Source organism: Ochlerotatus camptorhynchus, unplaced genomic scaffold (assembly GCF_037179485.1).
Source record: "Ochlerotatus camptorhynchus isolate MF236.1 unplaced genomic scaffold, CSIRO-AGI_Acam_v1.1 ptg000412l, whole genome shotgun sequence".
NCBI classification, from domain to species: Eukaryota; Metazoa; Arthropoda; class Insecta; order Diptera; family Culicidae; genus Ochlerotatus; species Ochlerotatus camptorhynchus.
Window position 1 is genome coordinate 597,477 of NW_027040898.1, and position 22,001 is coordinate 619,477.

Here is a 22,001-nt window from a genome sequence, read left to right on the forward strand (position 1 = left end):
GTCCGTGGCCAGCACTGCTCCGTTCTTGTTACTTCTTGCATTGCCCCACAGCGAGTGGCGTGCGTTGAGATCACCGGCGAGGATAAACTTACCCTTCCGACGAGTCAACTTCTGGATGTCATTCTTAAGACGATCGATTGTTCCATCTGACTCCTTACATTCGGCAGGACAGTAGATGGCAATGAGTGTGATGAGACCATCCGGCGATGCCAGCTCGACTCCAATGGCTTCCACGAACGATAGACGAAAGTCAGGCAGCATCCTGTACTCTAGTCCTCTTTTGATGGCAATGGCAACGCCACCACCCCTCTGTGCTCGAACTCGGTCCAGTCTAGCAATTGTGTGATTTGGCAGGCTAAAGTTGATCTCCGGCTTGAGATACGTCTCGGTTAGAAACGCGACATCGATGTTATGTTGGCGCAGGAAATCTACGATTTCCGGTTGTTTTCTCGCCACTGAATGGGCGTTCCAATTAAGGGCGTTGATGGTGAACGTGAAAGTTCGTCATGAAGTGCATCATTTGCACCATCATTTTTTGCATTTCACTGACAAGCGTTGTCAGATGACTGATTACTTGCGTCAGACCATCGGTTGGAGGGACCTACGGTACAGCACCAGGCTGGATTCCCCAGAATCCTGGAGGAGTACTGCTTTATTCGGCTTGCAGCGAATTCCTATACTGCCTTCTGGGCAGCGGAAGGGGAGGAAGATTTGGTGCGCGTCCTTCGGTTGGAGGAAGCGATGGAAAATCATTTTCCAGATCGATTCCGGGTAGTTGCTTCTTTTTCTGCTGTCTCGGCTGGCTTGCTTTCTTCCGCAGTGCGATGAATTCAGCCCGCTTGGGACACGATTGACTAGTCGATGTGTGGGCATTCCCGCAGTTGACACAGGTTGGCTGCTTGTCCTTCATGTCCACGATGCATTGGGCAGTGACATGTTGCTGGCCGCATTTGGAGCAACGCGACTTCATATGGCAGTTGCGCGAGCCACGGGTTGAAGGTTGTTGCGTTTCAGCTCTTCTTCCACAACCGAAACATCCAGCTCGTCCAGCCCGCGTAGAATGACCTTGAAGCGCTTCGTCGACTGCACGTCGTGGATGAAATATTCCACCTTCCAGAGTTGCAGTGTCTCCGCCACGGATTCATAATGTTCCGCCGAGGGGACGGTGATTTTCACGCCATCAGCGCAGAGACGGGATTCTGCCCGTAGCCCTTTACGGACTAGCACATTCAGATTGTCAAGCAGCTCGCGTGGCTGTCCCTTGACATAGAAAGGAGGCAACTTCTCCTGTTTCTCAACGCTTTCACGCCTTTCGCCATCATCCTCCTGGAGCAGCGAGAACTGGTTGAGGGCTAGCACCCGCTTCGTATGTCTGGCATCGACATTGTTATCCGCCGGCCGCTTGCCGCCTTGCTTCTGGCTACCGCTTGGGCCCGGTTTACCCATGCTTGGGTTAAACGAAAAAACGTTCGACAACGCGCGAGAAAAAACTTGCGAAAACACGGGAGAAAAGAATACTTGCGTTCGACCACACTGAGTGCTGATCGTCGCAGTGCAAAACATGTGTGGTATCTCTATATATACATTTGAATTAATATTCGAAGTCCTTCCTTTTTACACATTCTGCACACAAAATAGCTCACCCCTCACAGAATTTCACGCCAATTTTTATGAATGAGGGGGGGCAGAAAGTATCTTTTGCGCAGAATATGTAAAAAAGAAGGGACTTCAAATGTTAAACTAAATGCATTTATAGAGGTACCAGACATGTTTTGTAGTGTCAGGTACTCTATTTGGTATTCTGTGAAAGGTAATTAAAAATCGAGTGTCATCAGAATACATGGCCTGTTGAAAGATTGAGGTCATGAGAGTAAATTTTCTCTCTCAAATTTGATTTTTTTTTTTGCTCTCTGGGGACTGGTAGTAAAGCAGGTTAAACTGTATGGGGAAAATCATTTTTATTTAATTGAAGCTTCTTTAACAATAATTTCCGGGAAAAAAACTGAACGACAAAGTCCCTGGCTAATTTATTCAGGTTGTCGTTCGCTTTGTTTGACCTGAATATGCACCGAAAGCGAAGTATTCCCACTTTTCTCAAATTAAACATGGGGATTTTTATCACTTCCTACCAGCGGAACAGCACCATCTCTGTGAAAAATGGCCAGACGATATGATTTATTGTGTGTCAAAACAAATACGCCCTTGTGGAAAATTACGCTTGTTTCCAAATGACCCTTCGGGCCATGGAACATACTTGTTGCACTATACTGGAAACCTGTGCAAAGTTTTATCCAAATCGAAGATTTTTCTCGCATGATAGGGTTTTAGATCTAATTTCCGTCCTACTAAGCACAACCCACGCTTTACCTCTCTTTCTTGAACGGGTTTGAGCAATAAATGAAATTTTTCTATCAAAGATAACTTCTAAATTTATTTCCCTTTCCATAAGCACCGTTGAATTTGATAAAGAGCCTCACATTGTTTAGCTTTTGTTAAAAATCTAACACTGCTTCTTGATTCTAAATTCGTCCTACGAGTTTCAATTCCGTCCAAACGCATTGAAACTCCATTGGATATTCTTCGTCCTACGGATGAAGGTAGAAAAAGCGAGTTTGCTAGGAGTGCTTCTTTTGCTTTGAGAACAAGGAGTGTAAATACTCACCCAATATGCTCTAATAGGCTTTGTGTTGTAGCTTGTGAACTAACGCATCAATACAAACGTATTACTGACTTGTGCACGGTGAATTCATTGATTATACTGATGTTTTTTGCTCGATAGAACGGAAATGGACAATTACGACGAAGTAGCGCTCTACCCTATCGACTTTTCTCCATTCTGAGTGAACCCCTACACAACGTGAATGTCTCGCGCAGACAACAGCTGGCGGCAGCTGGCAGTGCTGCTAGAAAAAAGTACAATGAGCAGTTCGTTTGGTTAGCCATCAGTAATAACTAAATAACTTTTTCCACAAGCGACCGATCGTTATGCGGTCTTGGAAGAAAAGTTTTGTTGCTAAATTCCCTAGAGAGTAGTTACATTGTTTTATTTTTAGAGGACAATGCTCATATACATTTAAAAGTGAATATCTCAATATAACTAACTGGATTCATGATGCAGCAAAGTGCATCGTCGCCATAGCCGGTCGAACTCAAGACGAAGCTAGAACCGCACTACCGTTCATATTGGTGACAACGCTCGATGAGACAACGAAACCCCACCCCAAGCTCCTCCCCTGATTCTATCCTTCGACAATATACCCCTCAAATCTCGGGTAAGCTGCGAGTATTCGGCCAAACTCTGTAACTAATGAAGACTTTCCACCGTATTTGGCGCGGACGTCTTCACTAGCCAGCCGAGCTAGCTTAACTCTAATTTTCAGGGTCGGCAAACCGCACTAGAAGAAACTCACCTGAATCCAACCAACGACAAAATCCCAACCTGAAACTTTTCATTCGGTGCATGCAGAATTTAGAATACAAGCGTTACGTTAAGAACACCAAGCCAAAAAATATATTCATAGGAAATTCAATCAAACTTTGGAGCACTTTTTTTTTATTATTTTAGGAAATGGAAAATGTTCTAAGGGTTTGATGTTACCAGGGCCGATGCTGATACCGTTCCGATACAAAACGTGGTGCTAGGTCGTGTGTTGACGTACGACCAGTTCAGCGCATCTGGGAAGCGGTTCACTGTGGACAATCTTTACACACTTCGAGAGGAATTCAACCTAACTCACACCGCGACCCCTTGTCTAACCGGTTTTAAACTTCACGGACAGTTCTTCAGGGTGTCGACTTACATTACACAAACCGGAAGACGACCTCTCGGAATTCTAACTGACCTCAACGTCAGTGATAAGGAGGTCCAGTTTACCACCACGTGGTCACTAGAGCGCGCACTACTGTGTATTGTTCTTCGCGAGTTAGGTTGCACTTGGAGCTAAGCTCCTTTAATGTTTTTTTATTGAGACTCAACCGGCAAGAGTACTTATTACTGACTGCCCGTTAACTTCTCTAACACCGGTAGAATAACTGGTTTGAATCTCACTTGCTGAACTAACTTCTCTAAAATGCACCAATCTTCTTCGCTTCCCAGGATACAAAAGACCTCTATAAGTTTTTTTTTTTTTTTTTTTTTTTAGTTTAAATGATCTTTATTTTAGTTTAACTTGGACGATTACCATATAAATTTTTTACTAAGTGATTTAATTGCTTTCTTCATCTTTAGGTATGGGCAAAATTCAAAATTTGTTTTACAGAATTAGTCCTAGACTTAGTACACGGTCGACCACCTTGGTGGGATTGGTTTGTTTTGTTTTTAGAATTTGAAGAGAAACTACTTAATACTACTATTTACAGCTTAAAACTAACCTACTCTACTATATACACTTAACCTACTATGTACAAATTGCTTATTAAAGCATGTTCAGAAAGATTGCATTTTTGAATAAATTTAGTTGTCATATCATCAATTTTGGAATCTACTTTGGGAATTTCTGCCTCTTGATGGAGGTCTGCTATTCTTGTGTCGAAAGGACGATCTAGGATCATCCTCAACACTCTATTCTGTGCAACCTGGATTTTGTTCCTGTGGGTCTGAGCGCACGATTCCCACACCGGGGCGGCATAGAAGATCGCGGGGGCTATGATCTGTTTGTAAACAGCCAGTTTGTTTTGCCTTGAGAGGCGGGATCTGCGGCAAATGAGCGGATACAAACACCTAACCAAGGCGGAGCACTTAACTAGGGTTTTCTCTATGTGCGAGCGGAACAGGAGCTTCTCATCGAACAACATCCCGAGATAAGTAACATCAGTGGACCACTCGACCCTTGTACCATCCATTATTACGGTACAGGAGGGAGACGGTTTAAGTTTTAATGATTGTCTGTGAAGGAACATGATCGCTTGGGTTTTCGAGGCGTTGATTTTGATTTTCCACGTGGTGGCATAATCAGTAAAGGTGTCAAGGCATCGTTGGAGCTTGTTCGTAATTTCACGAGGCATCCTACCCTTGACGGCTATCGCGGTGTCATCTGCAAACAGAAAGAACACGCAACCGTCTCCTAGAGGAGGGATGTCCGACGTGTAGATGCTGTAAAGCAGTGGTCCCAGCAGACTCCCTTGCGGAACACCTGCTGGGATCGGAAACTGTCCCGAAAGGGAACTATTCAACGACACCCTGAACGACCTTTGCTGGAGATAGTTACGGGTGATTTTCACAAGGTATGGTGGAAAGTTGGAGTTACAAAGCTTGTATATAAGTCCGTCGTGCCAGACATTGTCAAACGCCTTTTCGACGTCTAACAAGGCCATGGCTGTGGACTTGGATACAGCTTTGTTACTCCGGATGTTATTCATCACCCGCACTAGCTGATGATTGGTGGAATGCCCCTTACGGAACCCGAACTGTTCCGGAAGAAGAATGTCATGTTCCTCCACAAACTTGTTTAGTCGGCTGAGGATCAATTTTTCGAACAGCTTGCTCAGCGCTGAGAGCAGGCTAATCGGTCTGTAGCTTGACGGTAGTGAAGGGACTTTCCCAGGTTTGCGGATCGGGATGATTTTTGTCACCTTCCAGATGCTTGGAAAGTAGTGCAGCTCCAAGCATCTGTTGAGGATGGCAGCCAGCAGCGAGTGCACCCTCGCGCTGAGATTTTTCAACTCTAGGTTGAATATTCCGTCAAACCCGGGAGCCTTCATGTTCGTACTGTGTTTCAGCGCTGAGCAAATTTGTTCCTCTGTAATCCGTTCTTCTGGAGGGACGGCACAAGGGGAGGCATCTAACGTCTGGACGCACTGCACAACCTGGTTCTCGAGTGGACTTGGGATTGTAGAGCCAAGCAAATGCGACTGGGCAATGTGCTCCCCAATTGCATTGGCCTTCTCTTCGTTGGTGATAAGCCGTTCGTCATTGACTCTAAGTGGTGGAATGGGCTTGGGGTGAGACTTCAGCACCTTGGCAACCTTCCAGAATGGTCTGGAACGGTCGTCCAGGTTCTGAACGAGCCGCCCGAAACTCTCGTTCCGGATTGAGACCATTCTGGAAGCGATCTGCCGATTCAGATCGACCATTTCGTATTTACGCTGCAGATCCCCAGTCCGCTGAAACTGGCGTCTACGAACATTTCTGAGCCGAATCAAGAGTTTGGTGTGGGAATCAATTGCTTGAAACTTACCCCTCACAGGAACGCGTCGAACGCACTCTTCGTCAGCCACGGATATGGCTTGATGGAGACCCTCCAGGGCCCGGTCGATGTCATCCACTGTGTCGAGCGGTGGGTTGTCGTCGATGTGGCGGTCGACCACGCGTCGAAACTGGACCCAGTTAACTCGATGGTAGTCCTTCCGCTGGCACGGTGCAGGGGCCACGTTGTAGCCCAGCTCGGTCAGCACCGGTTGGTGGTCCGAACTCAGGTCGTTGACGGCAACCGGCTTGGCTAATCTGGTGTTTGCCAAGAACAGGTCCAGCGTCGATGGGTTGCCCGTCGGTGATGTGAAGGTTGGTTCGTCCGGAAACCAGACGGAATAGAGACCATGCTGGGAATGGTCGAATAGCAGGCGGCCGTTCTGGTTCTGCTGGTAGTTCCGCCAGGCCTCGTGCCGGGCGTTCAGGTTCCCTCCGATTACAAAGCGGGCATTGGTGTGGGTTATGATGGCAAGGTCGTTCTTGAACTGCTGTGCTGTACCATTGCTAACGGTACATTGCCGGGGGCAGTAGACAACGATGAACCGGACGTTTCCGGTCGATGTTTCCACCTCGACGCCGACGGCCTCGATGATGGAAGTGCGGTAGTGGGGTAGGGTGCAGTACTTGATGCCTTTCTTGATGATGACCGTGACACCGCCCCCCCTGGAGCAGGTGCGATCAAGCCGGACAATGCTGTGGTCGGGCAGCCAGAAGTTGTCACCGGTCTTGAGGTGGGTCTCGGTGAGAAGGCCCACGTCGATGTCGTGCTTGCGGAGGAAGTCTGCAAGCTCAATGTTTTTCGCCCCTACGGAGCGAGCGTTCCAGTTGGCGATCTTTATGGGTTCACGGTCCATAATTAGCGACGAAGGAGATGATAGCTTGGAGCTGTTGTGTTCTTGTTGCGCAGGTGCGCTTGATGATGATGGCCTGGGCCAACAGTGTGACGATCTCATCCGTTGACAGCGGAGAATCGTCTGTAGCTTCACCGGTTGTACCGGCCAATCCCGGAGCAGGGGGATCCGTCGATGGCCCGGAGGCTTGACTGGGTACTGCAGCGGCAGCCAACTGTTGGTTGAGCGGGAGCGGCGGCAACACTGGAATTGGCCGTGATTGGACCGGTGATAACGGAGGAAGGTTCTGCGCGTTGTTTTCTGGAACCTTCTTGCGACCGGGCTGGCTGTTGGACGAGGCCTTCTTCCGGATCTCGGCGTATTCGGCCCGCTTCGGACAGGCCTTACTCGTGGCCTTGTGGGCGGCACCGCAGTTGGCGCATGTGGGAGTGGCTTCCTCGATGCTGTCGCAGTTGTCGATCTTGTGGTTTTTGCCGCATTTGATGCAGCGGCTGGCCATGCGGCAATTCCTGGTGCCGTGCCCGAACAATAGGCAGTTCGAGCACTGAGTGACGCCACGGTGGGTGGGTTTATACCGCTCCCACTTCACTACGATGTGGAACAGTGTGCGTGTCGTCTGGAGATCCTTCACGGTTGTGGAGTTCTTCTCCAGATGGACCAGGTAGAGCTGGTCACGATACTTGATGGCCTTGCTGCGGGTCATCTTGTGGACTTCGACCGGCTTGAGGCCGTTCGCCTTAATCTCGTCCATTAAGGTGGTGGTGTCCATGTCGTGGAGCCCGCGCAGCACTACTTTCAGCGGCTTGGTGGCCTCGATGTCGTGGGAGAAGTACTCCAGCTTCATTCTGTCCAAGAGGGCCTGAACTGCGTTGAAGTGTTTTTCGGCCGGGACCATCAGTTTGTAGCCTTCCGTGCACCGTTGAATGGTGCAGCGAAGGCCCTGCTTAATGTAGAAATCCAGCTGCTCCCATAGCCCGGGAGGGAAGCCCTTCACATAGAAGGGTGGCAACTTAACTTTTTTCGGCGCCGTCTCAGGGTCCGACTGCGGCTGCGCTCCGTTCTGCAGGGCGGAGAACGGATTGTTGCTCAGCAGCTTTTTTGCTGCTTATACGGTGGCGCTGCTGTCTTCAGGTCTGGGTCGTTTAGTTCCGGGAGGCCCCGGCTGCGGGTCCGCAACGCCTGTCGGGATGGGCAATGGGGTTTTCTTCTGCTTCTTCTGGGCTGGCTCGGTGGTCGCGCCGTCTCCTGGGAGAGTCTGTTTTCCCGGTAAACCGGCACTCGCGTTACCGCGCGATTTCTTACCCATGGCTGGGTCAGCGAGAGCGTCACTACACAACGCGGAGCTAATTCGACTTGCGAACGAACGAACGAAACTAGAGAGAATTCAAATCGACTGAACTGCTCAACAGTCTGGCAGCGAATGAATGAGAGACCTCTATTAAGGATCGGGGACCCTTATATAGACGTGTCGGGTATGAATTTAGGTAGCCAATTATCATCATACGATCATTAGCCAATCGATGACGATCGTATCACGTGATTTACGCGCCTTCGGGTTTTTCTCACTTCGTTCGAGTCGAGCAGTAGGTGGTAATCTTCGCTGTAGCAATGTTCGAGCAGTGGAGCCACCTGATTTCCTGCACTAGCTAGAATTTCGAAAAACCCTATCTGCACAACTCCTATCTGACTCGTAGGGTTGTGAGTCGTCTTATTTGACGATACATTCGATATTTTTATCGTGCTGCTCGTCTTTTGGAATGATTTTTTTTTCCAAAATTAAGCATGACTACGGTTCACAACTTCCTCGGTCTATTTTATTTAAAAAATGTTTTCTACTTGACGGCATTGGAGTTCATCAAATAGAAATAAATTTATTAGGTTTTGATTTATATAATTCAACAAATTCTTGCATGAAATTTATATTTAAATACAATGGTTTGGTATTTCATAAGGCAAATCTGACACCAAAATATAGTATATAAGGTTGAAACATTCGTCGAAGGTTACAACTCCTACTAGACATAGAAATAAGTTAATTTTGTTACAACCAATAAACAATAAATTATCGGCTCAGTAAAGCTAGCGTGATTGAGCCTAACAAACAAACTTGGCAAACTTAGTTACATAAAAGAGTGTAGGGGTGTCATTTATTCATGTGTTCTTTCCAAATTCCCCATACAAAATTCAAACTTAATGCGTCAACTCATCTAACAACCAAATGAGCTGAAACTTTCAGAGAATGGTTTTCTCACCTAGTCGAACCAATCTTGGGGTCCGTGGTAAATTAGAACTTTTATTTGTGTGGGCCAGTCTACTGGACAATCATGGCGAACGCCGACAGAATAATACTAGCCTTTGTTTTCTTCAGGATCATACTTTTTCAGCGCCATTTTGAGAGAATTCTTTTATCAACAATACTCTCGATGGTGAGTGAAGGCAGCATCGTATTTCAATTTATCTGCGTATAAATTGAAACAGGCAAAATTTATGCGGATGGAAAATTTTCCAAATTATGTAACTGCCGTAATGGCAGGGTTGATAATTCCTACAGAACGTCAATCAACAGCCTATCGATTTTTTGCTTCTCGTTCCATGGATACCAAATGAAGTTTGAATACAAAGAACGCCCAGTAAATGATACAGGCAATAAAAACCACCATTACTGCTTTAGTCGAGAATGCGCCAAACAAGATGGGCCACGCGAAATTGTTGTTCGTACCAGCGTCTCATGTTGGACAACAGCACTGCAAAGTGGTTGCCACCTCTCATCACAGCTTTCCATGGAGATCCATGGAGACGACCTAGTAGATGGTCTCGTTTTCCTGCGGTGATTGCTTTCCATAAACGATGGGAGAAAACTTGTCTCCTTGCCAGCAGATATAAGTACCTTACCCACCTATAGCCGGGACCGGCTCTTGGCGCAAAAACCATTCAATTCAGACAGAAGCAGTAGCAGACAAGCATCGCTGAAAATTGTCGCTGACTGTTTTGCAGATTTTTAACGAGCGTACTGACTTACAGCTGAAGTGCATTCGCAAACCGGGGCTGCAAAGCGAGAGGGTGGACAGATAAATTGTGAATAATTGCACCACAGCAGGACTGTTGGCAGCTGCCCTTCATCACACGGCGCATAACTAATGATGGTCCGTCACCGTGAAAAGTGATGAAAAGCTGAGAGTATCGTCCCTGCTGCTTGCTAATGGAACTGAATTGCACGTTGATTGTACAGTAGCGCTCATTTTACGAATCTTCTTTCTTGTAGTGAGTTGTAAAAGTTACTTCTTCAGGTTTCATTTATTAACAAGATTCTTTGCGTACCTATTTGTCAGAAATTTAAAAAGAAATCCATCAGCTCTCGAGCAGTCTTAAGGAAATCGCAAGCATGGGTTCAATTTTTTCGGATCATTATCCCAAGCATAGATTTTCTAGTAATCCTTGAATTCAAACGATTCCACTCCTCGTGGTGAAGGATCATTGATCATTGATTCAATCCCAGCTGTGCGTTGATATGCATGCCAAACAATCCTGTTTTATGCATTCGTTATGACCGTATCATTTGTTTGTGGAGTTGGTGGAACTTGAGTTCCAACTGATTTGTTGCACTGACATTAGCTAGCCAGTTGATGTATTTTTGAATTTTCCTAGACGGCTCAAAACCTAACCCCAGGTTTAGACAGAATCCAATGGAGAGCATCAGTCATGAATGTACAAATAGCAAGGACTAACTCAGTACTTAAACTAGCATTTCTGCCCAAAAAATCGCTGAATTAGTTGAAACAAGAATGCGTTCGATTTTTTTTTTTTGACGTAGGACTACGTCTTTAATTTCTATACTGGGGTACACTTTGTGAAAACCGAAAATGGAACATGACACAAAATTATGAAAGATGTTGAACATTAATAACTCAGCTACTCTTGGATCAATTTCAATCATTTTATCACCAATCTATCAGAAATATGTCTACGCAATGCTAGATGCAAGAAACTATTGAAAAAGTGGTATTGTCAAGCATTATCCAAAGTACAAATAATAAGTGATAATTTGTTCACTGTTTTAATGAAACAAACGTTGTTCCCAAACGCAGTCGTCATAATCAAGTAACTTGGTTGCACATCATTCTGTTTTAACCTGAAAAGATATAAAACAACGCTGCTGTCTAGCCTCAACTCATTTTCGCTTCGGACGCCGTGGTGCGCAGACAGCAGAAGCAGCAAACGTATCTCCGGTCTGATCTACGAGATGTGCTGAAGGTATTCTTGGAAAATGACATCCGTGATGCTGCCACCTACACTGAACACGCCAAGCGTAAGTGTCCCAACAGTGATCCTTCTATTTGCGTGACAAGCTTTCGTTGTTGTTTTCATTGAGGTATTACTCAGGGAACAATGTTAAACACCATTTTTGTACATGGTTAAGGGTGATACGGTCAAAATTTGGTCAATATCAACTTGACGTATTTCTTTCAATTTTGCATTTAAAAAACCTGAACACCCCTCCTTTTGAAGGTGTGTGTGTGTGTAGAATGTTGCTCCTATTTTGATTTTGGAATTCACTCTTCAGTTGTCAAAATGCCGTCCAAGCAAGAAGAGCAGCGTATCAAAATTTTGCTCGCGCATCACGAAAATCCGAGCTACTCGCACGCAAAGTTGGCAAAATCGCTAAAAGTTGCCAAATCAACCGTTACAAATGTAATTAAAGTGTTTGGGGAACGTTTGTCGACAGCCAGGAAGTCTGGATCGGGGGGAAATCGAAACCCGGAAGCCGCTGAGACGACAAAGAGAGTTGCCGGTAGTTTCAAGCGAAACCCTAACCTCTCTCTCCGAGATGCCGCAAATAAGCTGGGTGTATCGTCTACAACCGTGCATCGAGCAAAAAAACGAGCCGGACTATCGACTTACAAGAAGGTAGTGACTCCAAATCGCGATGATAAACAAAATACGACGGCCAAAGCGCGATCCCGGAGGCTGTACACGACGATGCTGACGAAGTTTGACTGCGTGGTAATGGACGACGAAACCTACGTCAAAGCCGACTACAAGCAGCTTCCGGGACAGGAGTTTTATACGGCAAAAGGAAGGGGAAAGGTAGCAGATGTTTTCAAGCACATGAAACTGTCAAAGTTCGCAAAGAAATATCTGGTTTGGCAAGCCATCTGTACCTGTGGCTTGAAAAGCAGCATTTTCATAGCTTCCGGGACTGTCAACCAAGAAATTTACGTGAAAGAGTGTTTGAATAAACGTCTGCTGCCTTTCCTGAAGAAACACGGTTGTTCCGTACTGTTTTGGCCGGATTTGGCATCTTGCCATTACGGTAAAAAGGCCATGGAGTGGTACGCCGCCAACAACGTGCAGGTGGTTCCCAAGGACAAGAACCCTCCCAACACGCCAGAGCTCCGCCCAATTGAGAAATACTGGGCTATTGTCAAGCGGAACCTAAAGAAGACCAAAAAAACTGCTAACGGCGAGCAGCAGTTCAAGGGAAACTGGCTTTCTGCGGCGAAGAAGGTGGACAAGGTGGCTGTACAAAATCTGATGGCAGGGGTCAAGCGTAAGGCCCGGCAATTCAGATTTGGAAAAGCGGAAGCCTAACTGAATATTTTTCCTGAATTTTATACTAATTGAACTTGAAAAAGAAATTTAATTTGATTTTTTAAATAAACGATTTCACCGATTTACAGGCGTTTTCCCTTGACCAAATTTTGACCGTTTCACCCTTTATTGCAACTATGTAATCTTATATGTGTTTCATTTTGATTTGGGATAAATGTTTGAACTATGACTCGGGATTTCCACTGTGGCGTGCTTCTATTGTGACATACTCATACGTATTTTTGTGGTACGACATAGTGGAAGCGTGTGAGCTAGTGATGGAAAAGTTCGCGAAAACTCACTATGACTCGCGAACTTATCCATTGGTGAACTTTGTGAAATATTGCGAACTTTTCCAACACTGGTGTGAGCATAGTTGAAGCATATACCCTATGTAATTTAAAAATCAGCTAGGAAACTTTTTCAAAATTAAGCATTTTAGTCACTTGAAGGTGTCACCTGGATATATTAAATAGGTCAATATCAAAAGGACTTGAAACACGTTTAGTTTTAAATTACAAGCACAAGTGCAGGCAGTAGACCTGTGCGCCGCCGCGCAACGCCGCCGCCGCCGACGATTTCCATACGCCACCGCCGCCGATGAAATTGAGCCGGCGCGCCGCCGCAGTAAAATGGTTCTCGCCGCCGAATAAATTTATGTCACGCCGATGAAATTTTTATCGGTAAAATGCATCTTGAACGCGTTAAAATTAGAATTTTTGTGCACGCTCGTTCGTGGCTACTAAAAATTGAGTGAAATCCCACTCAATTTAATTGAAACCAGATCTACTCTAAATTGAGTAACATAGCCAGCACCGAATTTTGACTTTTTAGTATTTAACAAAGGCTAGGTTTTTGTTGATGAGTTATTTCTACTCATTCCCATAAATCCAAAATAGCAGCAGAGATGTTCAAAGCTGTCTCCATGCTATCCGCTCAAATGTTGCATAAACTATTCTGTAATATCTGGAACACCGCGACTTTTCCGGCCGACTGGATGCAGGGCGTCTTAGTGAAGGTCCCAAAGAAGGGGGATTATCCTGAATCGGATACAGGAGAGTTATCCTGAATCGGATACAGGATAGGATCGACGCAACACTGGTGGCAGCAGGCAGGATTCTGTGCCGGAAGATCTTGTGTGGACCATATTGTCACGCTCCACATCATCCTGGAGCAGGTCAATGAATTCCAAGAGTCTCTTTATTTGGTATTCATTGACTACGAAAAAGCTTTCGACCGACTCAATCTCGAGAATCTGTGGGGCGCCCTGAGACGCAAGGGAGTCCCGGATAAAATCGTCAACCTCATCGAAGCGCAGTATCAGCAACACTCAATACGAAACTAACGATTTTAAATTGGTTCACTCCTTGACTAGCCTATTGGTCCCAAACAAATCGATTAACATACCCCATTCTAGTAGAAAGTCTAGTACTACACTATGTTTGTTCTGATTCACTATGAAAGTTTGCAGATAAAATTAGGGGTTCGTGGATTTTCTCATGTTTCGAGGGGTGCATCGATTAGCTTAAGACCGAAGATAGTACCAGAGATGAGCCAAAAAGTTGAGCTCGTTTCTTCGGGACCTTCTGGTCTTTGAGTTACCTCTATTGTATCAGGCTTTCATGTGTACAATTCTGCAAAATGGCCTGAACCGATCAACAATGACAGAACAGCCGACTGAGAAGAGTGAGTGAATGTGGTTTACGAAGCACTGGAAGCCGTCAAATTAGACGCTTAAAATTGATGGAAGTACCCAAAATATTGTCAATGGCGTTTGCATCGCGATCTGAATAAACACAGACCAACCTTCTCCAGAAATAGCGTTTCGATGATGATTCGAATAAGATGCATCAGTGCCAAACTGGGACTGCCGACAGGTAACTTCAGAAGCTGTCAGTCAGCTCGAAACTGACTGCCTTCCGAACAATAGCAGCGGTTTCATTCGGCGAAAGGGTCAACTGTTCCAAAAAATCCAAGCAAGTGCACATTAACTTTCTCGCATCATCCGGGAGAAGAGCAACTTTTTGGGAACGATTGAGCTTCCACCTGTTCCAAATTATGCAGGCACACTTTCTGATTAACTGCTTCCAATGGATGATAATCGCCCTTATCGAGGATGCCACGAAACTTGTTGATCCAACGCAGGAGTAGAAGCTCCAATGGTCGCGCAACAGAACTATCGAAATATAAACAAATTTTGACGTTTAACTTTTTCCAGGCACCATTGATGCCGTCATAAAACTAAACGGAATAGGATCAAGCAAACTGACCTTAGATAAATACAATTCAGTCTGAAAATTATCTTCATTAAAGCCAAATTAAAACGTTTTGTATTTGTTAGCGATTTCATGAAAGCAAAATAGCTTTTTCACAATTAGCCTATGGAAAAAAAATTTTATACCACCGCCATATTGCTATTATCTTTTTACTATCTTCGTTTTTCATGATGTTTTTTCCATGAAAATTACTTCAATCTCATAAATGCATCATTGATCAGTAATAGAGATTCCGGAAATCATTTTATATCTCGGCTGGACGTAATGATTCATATAAAAATTAACTATACGTTGTTTCCTAAATTAAAAATAATAAGTAAAATCACCGATTTCCGAAGGCGGACCTATTTTTTCGATCTTTCGAAGCATATTTCACAATAGATTTAATCTATCTCCCAAAAATAGACCACAAAATGAGAACTACTTTGATAATTTTGGTAATTCTTTCGCATTAGATGAGGAAATTTAAGAAGATTTTTGAAAGATTCATTTTTGAACAATGAATTTGGCAAGATCTGATGATATTTATGCATCCCTTTTTATCTTGATTAATGCTTTATTTTCAGTGCGGTTAGCAAGCGTCAAAGGCAATGACACAAATATTGATGCCAAATGGCTTTTATTGTAGTTTTAATAAGGATTTAAAATGGTTTTCAATGCTTCCGCAGTATAACCTTTTTGCAGCAAATCAATCTTGAAGTGCCTCGAAAATATGCCCTTCAAAACCTTTTTCGTGGTGGGCCAACTAAATTATAGACTTAATGAGGTTTTGGTGGATGAAATAAAGGCAAAGCTGTCTTGACCAGGGTTTTATGAATGTTGTTTTATAGTAGCCTTGTAGTATTTCATAAAACGTTAAATGTTACTTGGGAAGGATGTATACTATCACCGCTACTGTTCCTCATAGTAATCGACGAGATCATGGTGGGTGCAATTGACCGTGTATCGAACCGAAAGCTCCTTTGTAGCCTATCATCATGGAGCATCTCAACGACTTCGATTTGGCTGATGATGTTGCTCTACTATCACAATAGCGCTTTGATATGCAGAGTAAGCTCAATGACCTAGGCGAACGCTCCTCTGCGGCAGGTCTCACCATCAACGTCAACAAGACTAAATCGTTGGATGTCAACACAAGCAACCCTTCCAACTTCACGGTAGCGAGCTCCATCCTCGATGTCATCTGAAGCCGATAGCAACAGAAATTCGAGACCGAAATTGGAGGTGGGTCGGCCACACACTTCGACGGGGCGGACACGAAATCTGAAAGCAAGTGCTGGATTGGAATCCACCAGGACATCGCAGCAGAGGCAGACCCAGGGCTCATGGCGGCGGAGCCTCAACAAATAAAGCAAGTCGATAGGAATCTGACCTGGGCGCAGGTCAAGACAAAAGCGAGCAGCCGCCCAGGATGGAAGTCTTTCACGTTGGCCCTTTGCACCTCCGGTGGTGTAAGTGAGTATCCTTGGTTGGTACCCTTGGTTCGCATCAAGGTATTGTGTGTGCCCGCCACCAGCACGCCTAGTGAATGAGTTTTCAACATAGCTGGACTGACCGTATCTGCAGGAAGTATCCACCCTAAAATGTGGATAAAACAATCTTCATTCATGAAAATAGTAGCATCTGCAAAAATAGAGTTTTGCAGTAAGCAGTGGCTATTACGTAATGCAACTGATTGCTTTTATATACTATCCACCTCTGCATACGTACTTTTCTTATACTTAATGTAACACTTTGCCATATGACTCCACCCGCTGTAATTTTAACAAGCACTTGACATACTTTTCTAAACAAATTCCGCATGCACGGCCAATGAAAATGCTCAAAATTGAGTAAGTGTTAATCATATTTGAGTTCAGGTTACTCAAATTCGCGAAAACGTAGGTCACTCATAGAATGAGTAATTTTTTCGAAGCTATTCAGAGGAAAACTTCTGGAATACGAGGCAAACTGATTGTGGTTTTTGTCTGTCTACTAGTACACTTCTAACCTGTGTATAATTTTCTTGAATTTCCCCATAGTCGAGAAGTTTTCCCGGGAAAGTGTCGGAAAATTTACTCATACTATGAGTGACCTACGTTTTAGCAATTTTGAGTAATCTGAACTCAATTGTGGGTAGAATTTTGTGTCCATGTGCGATTGGTTTGGAAAGTATCTTTTTTTCTAAATCATTAAAAATAAACTCACGCCGAGCAACGCCACCACGCCGCCGCCGCCGAAAGCAAACGGCGTGATGCCGCCACGCCGCCGCCGCTGGTAGAAAACAACATATCACGCCGCCGACGAAAATATTTTGATCGGCGCACAGGTCTAGCAGGCAGTGATGGAATTCACACCAAAATATCATTTTCGCTAGCGATACGTTTTCTCTTGGGAACTTCCCGGTACTGGTTTCACACTCCAATATTTCCTGAGCGAACTTTCTGGGATGAGAGAATGAGATATCGCGAACTTTTTTAACTCGAATCACCAACGTGAGGATACGAAAATTATCAATGAAATGAATGAATCAGCACAAGTGTCAACGCTGCATTAACGAGGAACGGGGAGGGGAGTGCAAAAGTTTGTGAATCTCAAAATACTTTCAACTTGCGAAGTGATGGATTCCCAAGTGAATACACCCGCTGAATAAAAATTATCAAGTAAACTATTTTTTTAGAATCGATGTTTAATAGTTTTTTTTTTGCAGTTTGAGATCCATGAAAAAAGTTACAGAAGCTTTATGGCACTAGTCTCCAGCAAATTTAATATTTTCATTCAAGGTTGTGTGGAAATTCAAGCTACCGGGCGAGCTACTGGGTTACATTGCTGCCCTCTACCTAATGCAGTCGAATGTTCAGAAAGTTAGCAGATTAGAAATCAATTAATAACTCATTTCCTCAACGTTCAATTAAAAAGTGGTCTTTAGCAAAAATGTAGCTGAAAATGTCCTATGTCCAATGAGGTACACAAGGCTAATTTATTGGTAGATCATTATGGCGAAATGATTTTAAATGGCCAGTGCAGTATGAGATCACAACCCAATAAGCTCAATTTTTGGGAGAATTATCTGGACCTGATTAAAAATCGATTGAGCTTAGTGAAGCAAAACCGATATTTTGAACCTCACTAATAAGCATGTTCTCAATGCAGTAAGACTAATCAACAGAATGCTTGCTAGCTTACACTAAACATGTCTAAGCGCCAATCTCAGTGGTCTAACTGTACTTCGCACTAATAGCATAGTTCTTCTTGTCGAAGAGTACAGCCACAAATGATGATTTGGTCAGCAAAGATTACATTCTTGGTGAATAGTTACAAGTATCTACATGAATTAGCTGGTTGCATTGAGAACTAAAACTATAAATTAATGATATTTAATATGATTTTTTTTTTAATAATTGGGCTTATTACGGATGTCACTTCACGGTGAAAACTTGTTACTTGTCGTCACGGTGAAGTGATTCCCATTTGATTTGTACGGCAATCACGGCTCTTATTATGAGTATCACTTCCTTATCACCGTGTAGTGACACCCGTAATAAGGCCCAATGGTCCGCTTTATTGTAGTTGATTTAATACAGAATAAAAATTTAGAAATGTTGAAAGCGTGGATAAAAAAAAATAACAGTTCACACTAACAGAGCCTCAATATAATTTCATTCATGACGGATCGCAGTTCTATTTTAGGTTGTACAGAAAGTGCAGCAGCCAACAGGTCAATAATTAAAACTATGGAGTATTATAACATTTCTGTCGTCTATTAAAATTGCACTTGACTGTGAATCATCTGAACATCCCATGCATTCTGAGGAATGTCAGCTCTATACATCAGTAGGGTAAATGACGGCTTCGGCAATACAAATACCTATTATCGTCGCGGGAGTAAATGTTTCAGAGCGTCGATTGGCCAAATTTGAGCGCTCAAGGACTTTGTTGACGCCGACGATACAAGGTAAAGGTGTTGCCGAAGCCGTCGTTTCTTCTACATATCCGGAGTGATTTTAGATTTGGGCGTAATTACATTTGTAAACAAACACGTTAATCACCGATTCCTCGCGAATGAAAGCTCAATTCTGAAAACTAATAACACTATGAGGTGAAGGAATTATTCCTCTTTCATTTGGCATAGCTTGTTTACGAGATTGAGGTTTTATTCGCGAGAAATCGGCGATTTACCTGTTTGTTTACAAAAGCAATTACGCCCAAATCTCAAACCACTCCGGATATATCAAAGAACTTTTTATTGTGTGCATAAACCTCATTGCGAAATCTATTAAGAATAAAAGATTACACACCAAAAATATTTATTTAAGAATAGAACATATGGTAATAACAGGTTTAGATTTATATTTCAGGTCAAATTAAAATAAGAAATTCTTGAATAAACACAAAATCGTGAAAGTTTGCATGATAAGTTCACAAATTACCAATATACGTTCAAATAAAAGAAGAATCAGAGGCGAGTTTTTCAGCAATCACTGGTAAAAGGTCTGGATTGAGTTTCAGCATCATAATATCCTGGATTCTGTCATCACTCAATCGTTGACGATGGTCGGTGAGAACAAATTTGAAGCCGCTTAATGCACGCTCAACAGATGCCTGAGTGGACGGAGCCGAAATCAAGACAACAGCCAATCGATGCATTTTTGAATTACGGGAACGTTTGCCTTCCCAATACCTCAAAATGTCGAATTTAGATGCCGGTTCTTTAGATGTGGATGGTCCTTCAGACGGAGCGTTGATGCTTACTTTCTGTCGCAGCTCCATTTCTTTAATGAGTATCAATATTTTATTTTCTCTTACCTGTATTGACTTATCTACATTGTGAGAATCTTTCGAAAAATAGCTCTCAAGGTAATCTTCAATGAAATAACTCTCATCAGTAGTGGCAACCTCTGGATCATCCGCAACTTTTCCCTCAACTTCGTCAACACGGGCGTGCAGTTCCAGCAAGTACCGCTAAATGAATATTATAAATATAACATAGATCCTGACATAAAATGAAACAATAAAACTAATTAATTGTTACCTGGATAGCATGTTTGTCGGCTGATGAGATGCAATTCGAGCCGATGTAGTTGAACCTCGGATCGATGTACAAACATGCTTTGGAAATGCATGGTATTCATCAATTGTTCCAACCTGCGCTCCATAGCTACCAAAAGCTTTTTTGAAAGTTGATTCTCATTCATTCTTGCCAATTGTGCTTGGCAAATCAGCCATTGTGTGTAGAACTCGGACAGTGCGATATGTTCGTACTGCAGATTTACCATCAAGAAAAAGAGCGGATGAAGAGCTTCACACAGTTCGTCTATGAACCTTCAATGTTTGGAAAAACCTAAAAATGTTAAACAAAACTCACAATAAAAGTAAAGTTTTTATGTAAAACAGTCTTACTCATTTCAGGAAAATTGTTTTCCAGCACCAGAAAAATGCTTTTTGATTGCGCAAAGTCTTCAGCATGATGTATACCCCATTCCAACGAGTCGCGTTACAAACCGGTGGTAGACAGGCTTTGTGGTTTAAAAACGTTGTGTGATACTTTGTCAGTCGAGTTGAGTTAACTAATTTCTTGACGGCGTTGATTCGTTTGGAATATTTCTTCAGCCAGCCAGCTGGCACGTATGAACTGCACAGCGTGTTCCTGCTACTAATGACAATGGCTCTACAGTGTCATCATCCTCTTCCTCGTCGTTTTCTGCTACGGCTTCTGTAGAATCTTCACATTCGTCCTCTGAACCATCATCTTCATCGAGTGCTTCGTCTACGGCCTCGAGATCGTGGAGACAATTGGAACCAAGATAACTGATGACGGTATCGACTGCTTTCATCTCATTACCTAGAATGTTGTCTCCAGTAGTGTTTTCTTGGTCTGACATCAGCATAGTTTTTAAATATCGGACTGAAGCAACCATGTTTTGCCCGTTATCGTGGGCAATAGTCAGCACTTGATTTGAGTTTATTCCGAACTTTTCCATTGCTTCTCTCTGAATCGTTTCTTGGAGGTTTTCCACTGTCTGTCTAACTACCATCTCTTTCATAACTATGAAAATAAAATGTAAACATTGATATAATCATACGATTTAGTTTGATTGATTGCTTACCCAAATGTCGAGAAACAATCTTTCCGTCCATACAATATTGTGCACCCGCGGCAAAGGAATGATGATTTCTTCTAGATGCGCTGTCCATTTTGAAATGGATGATCCGTCCCTTTACTTCCTCTATTATGCGTTCTGCTCCAAGAGCGGCTGCTTTGGTAATAACATCTGCTAGCGTTCGCCTGTTGATCTTCAGTCCAAAGGCATCCCAGAGCGGCTTCACTAACATTTGGATGCCTTCCCATTCTCCGAAGCATAGAGGTAGTGAATGCGTCGTGGCTAGCTGCAGCGTCCCAAGCATTACCTGCGTCCTGTTTGTTTTTATAACTATTTCATCCTTTTTTCCTCTTTTCGGCAGCGAGGCTTGCGGGGATTCATCCGTGTGCTCTCTTTTACCGGGAGTGCCGACAATTTTTCCGGATGCTGGCTACGGATGTGGCGCAGAAAATTCCCATGATTGATTTTATTGCACTGTGAGTAATCACAATTGTGCACAGCAATGCAATGGAACAAGTTTCCCGTTCTTTCCACGGCCTTTTCTATTTTCAATTTTTGAGTTATTTTGCTTTCCATGATTGAAACACTTCAAAAATCACTTTAACTGAACAACAAACCTTCTCCGGCGATAATACGCGTATGAAAAATGACAGCAAACAAAACTCTTTTTTTTTTCCTTTGGTTTGTTTTTTTCCGTCGATCTTGTTTTCCGTGCTGAGCACCAATGCTACCGAAGTGCCAGGAAGGCAGCTCTCCCACACCTGGACCCTACCTATCGACCCATCAAACTCATGAACCGGGGACCAACGGCTTTACTTCCCATCCGAAGGAAGGCGTGATCAGAACATCCCGGCGGCGCCGACTGGGATTGAACCCAGGCCTGCTGGGGTGAGAAGTAATCACGCTTACCACTACACCACCGGCACCGTTCAAACAAAACTCTTCGCGGCAAATAAAGATGCGTAAAATATCAGAGAACGAGAAGAAAACAAACAGACACTAGCGTGATCATCGCCTA

The 22,001-nt window shown here is 43.8% G+C and overlaps 1 protein-coding gene and 1 pseudogene across 5 annotated transcripts in view; one reads left to right on the top strand and one right to left on the bottom strand.

The window, feature by feature from the left end:
• The window catches only part of LOC135710982 (uncharacterized), an 825,769-nt gene that overhangs the window by 526,360 nt on the left and 277,408 nt on the right, over positions 1–22,001 (top strand). The gene's annotated exons all lie outside the window — the stretch shown is intronic.
• Positions 10,054–20,716, bottom strand: LOC135710979 (uncharacterized; annotated as a pseudogene).